Source organism: Marmota marmota, unplaced genomic scaffold (genome assembly GCF_001458135.2).
Source record: "Marmota marmota marmota unplaced genomic scaffold, marMar, whole genome shotgun sequence".
In the NCBI taxonomy this organism is placed as follows: Eukaryota; Metazoa; Chordata; class Mammalia; order Rodentia; family Sciuridae; genus Marmota; species Marmota marmota.
In genome coordinates, this window is record NW_026008852.1 from 1 (window position 1) to 3,508 (window position 3,508).

A 3,508-nucleotide genomic window follows, 5' to 3' on the forward strand; every position below is an offset into this window, starting at 1 on the left:
AGGAGAGAGGACGTCGGGGACAGCCAGGCCCGCCTCCCTGTCTGCGTGGCCACCTGTCTGCCCCACATTCCTGCCCCGATGCCGAGTCAGGCTGCTGCTCCTTCCCGGCAGGAATTCTGTCTAGAGGCCTCCGGAAAAATCCAGTGTCCCCTCTGTGGTGGCCGTGGTGGGGACCTGGCCACAGCGACCTGCTGCTTCCCCCGCCCCCCAGCGGGCGCCAAGCCTGGAGCGTCGGCCCTGGGGGTCCACACACCTGTCGGGACACAGCCGCCTCCCTGTCACCCCGGCACCCAGCGAGTCCTTGGTCCAGGAACTGAGTGACCAAGGGAGGGGAGCACTGCTGGCCGGGGCAGAGGGCGCCTGGGAGGCCCAGAGTCCAGAGCAGCAGCCCGGCTTCCTGCAGAGACGCTGACGCCAGGGCTGCTCCAGGTCTGGAGAGATCCAGCTCCAGCCCAGAGACGGGCAGCGGTTCTCTCAGGAAACACAGCAAAGCCGGGCAGGGGAGGAGTGAGAACCAGGTCCCTGGCTACAGCACCATGTGCCCCGCTCAGGTGGGGTCTTGGGGGTCCCAGTGCCCTAGGGGCCTCGTTTGGGGGTTGGGGAGCAACAGCTGGGCCTGACTCTGCTCGTGGGTTCGCGTTAGCCCTCCTCCTTGGCGCTGCTGGCACAGCCACCCAGCAGATGCCACAGCAGGGAGCAGCTGTGGGTGGCGTTTGAGGGACTAATGATCCGGTTCCTCCAACAGCTGCAGGCCCTGCGAGCACTGCTCATGGCTCCGTGGCACCAGGGCTCAGAACACGGCTGACCCTTGGGGACCAGCCCCCAGCCTCAGGGAGGGGTGGGGGAATGGCGCGGTGACCAGAGGAGGGGCGGGCACCTGGAGACTTCCTGGGGCTAGCGGCCTCCCACAGGGGCTGACGGGAGGAAGGAGAAGGCAGGTGGAGAGCTGAGCAGCAGAAACGCAGCCTGTGCAAAGGCCCTGCGTGGGCGACAGGCAGACCGCGCTCCTCAGGGACCAGCGCTGGCCACGGAGAGGCTGGGCTGCACCTGGGTCACAAGGCCCTCAAGAGTCCCGTCACCTCTGCCAGAGGAGGGTGCAGGCCTGGGTGCTCAGTGGGGGCGGGGGATGTTGGTGGATGAATAAGGAACAGTGGGGGGGGACCCCCACCACACAGCCAGAGTGAAAGGCCCCCAGGAAGGGACAGAAAGGCAGGGGACGGGTGGGACGGGGGCCACCGTGACTTCAGGCCATCGTGGAGATCCCCGAGCCGAGGCCCTGAATGACACGTGGGGGGTGAGGTGGCCCCCGGTGTCCCCAGGCTCCACAGCTGCCCAGGGGTGAGACAGGAGGTGTGTGCAGGGTGAGGCCAGGGGGGACGGGCAATGGCCGCCCAGCCACAGGGAGGCCCGAGGGAGGCGGCAGGGTGGGCGGAGCCTGCGTGAGGACCTGGGGTCCTCCAGGGCAGGCCCAGGGCCGGGGAGAAGCAGCGGGCGGGGGCGGGCGAGCCTGGTGCCCGCTGGGAGCTCCCGCGCAGCCCTGGCCCGTGCCCCCGTGCCAGCCGCCTGGGCAGGGCCGTCCGCCCTCATGTCCGTCCGTCCGTCTCTCCCCAGCAACTACACGGCCCTGCTGGGGGTGTGGATCTACGGTTTCCTCGTGCTGCTGCTGCTGCTGCTGGACCTGCTCTACTACTCGGCCATGAACTACGACGTCTGCAAGGTCTACCTGGCGCGGTGGGGCCTGCAGGGCCGCTGGATGAAACAGGACCCCCGGCGCTGGGGGCACCTGCCCGCGTCCCCGGCAGGGCCGCCGGCCCGCAGCCCAGCCTCCCCTGGGCTCCCAGCCGCCGGCCCCCCAGGCTGTGCACACGCTGCGGGAAGGTGCCCACAGCCCACCGCTGATGTCCTTCCAGAGCTCGTCTGCCTGGTGAGTGACCGCGGCCAGTGCTGGCTGACTGAGCACCTTCTCTGGATCCTGCGCTTGGCTCCCTGGTGGTAGTCCCTGCAGCTCCGGAGGCTGAGGCAGGAGGACCGCGAGCTCAAGGCCAGCCTCAGCCATCTAGTGAGGCCCTGGGCAGCTGAGGGAGACCCTGTCTCTACAGAAAACGCAGAGCAGGGCTGGGTGGCTCCGTGGTCGAGTGCCCGTGGGTCCAGTCCTGGTACCACAGGTAAGAGAGGTGGCAGCGCAGCTTGGGAACGAAGCCCAGAAGCCGACGCGCTGGGCGCTGGTGTGGGAGCTGCTGCCGCTGCGCGTCACCTGAGGTTCCTGGCTGCAGAGGCAAAGCAGGAGAGGTGCTGGGTGTCCCACTGTCACTGACCGGTCAGTGGGGACAGAGGGGCTTCAGGGCGCGGGAGACTTTCAGCCTGAGGTCAGGAAACAGGGAATCGCTTTGTTCCTGTCCGTGCCTTGAGTCACACAGGGCGTGGGGTGACTCGGCAGGTGTCCCGCGGTGCCCTCAGGGAAGAGAGGAAGATGGGGTGGGCAGGGCCTGGGAGGGTCAGCCCTTCGGGACAGCTGTCCCAGCAGAGCCCTGCCCACAGGCCGTCCACATTAGGCCAGCTCCTGTTCCTGCCTGGTTTCGTGCCGTGGGGCCGGCAGACCTAGGCCTGGCCCTGGGCAGGCGCAGGTTGTCCCAGGCCCTGGGATCAGGAGCCCTCTGCGAGGCTGGCAGTGCCCAGTCGGGTGCCTGGGTGTGGGGCCCAAGCCAGGGCAGCCGAGCTCAGCCTGGGCACCGGAGCTGGGGCACAGCGTCCCCTCCCCCCACGGCGCCCAGAGCCTCCCGCTGCCCCCCACCCCCACCCCGGCAGCAGCTCCCTCCGGGTGAAGGCCTTGCAGGTAGCCCAGGGCCCAGCGCCACTCCCAGCCCCGTGACCGGGTGGACGCCTGGCCCTTCTTGACCTCCCAGTTCTGGGGAAGGGGTCAAGGGGAGAGCCCCAGCCCTCCCCAGGGTCGTCCTGAGGGTTGAGTTAAACACCAGCACATAGTAGGTGTGCAGCTCACCTCTGGGGTGCCTCCCGGGAGGTGCAGCCGAGCTGGTCCATGATCACTGGTCACTCCAGGTAGCCACCGTCCCTAATGAATGACGCAAATAATTAACACGAGGCGCCAAGCGGCGGTGCTCGGGGACAGGAGGAGCGCCTCCGTCCGTCCTGGAGGAGGCAGGCGGGGCCCGCTCCGCTCAGTGGACAGCTGACCCCGTGGGTCCTCTGGGCAGGTCTCCTGTGGCGCCAGGTGACGGAGGACAGAGGGCAGGTCCCCACCCCAGGGGAGCAGGGACACAACCGCAGAGCAGGAGGGTGAGCGTCTGCTGGCGACGGGGGCGTCCTGACCGGGGTCTGTGGCCACAGAACCAGAGGGCACCTGGCGCCTCCAGGCCCGCAGAGCAGGACAGTCTGGGGTGAAGCCGCGTCTCCTGCAGCTGGGGTTGGACGTTGGCCAGTGGCCCTCCCCAGCCCCTGGGCACACGTGCGTCAGGACGGCTCCTGCCTCTGGGGCGTGCCAGGGCCAGGT

General features: G+C 68.8%; 1 pseudogene; it reads left to right on the top strand.

Annotated features, from left to right (window-relative positions):
* The first annotated feature begins 1,216 nt into the window (after positions 1-1,216).
* LOC125614863 lies at positions 1,217-3,493 on the top strand (annotated as a pseudogene).
* The last annotated feature ends 15 nt before the right edge of the window (positions 3,494-3,508 follow it).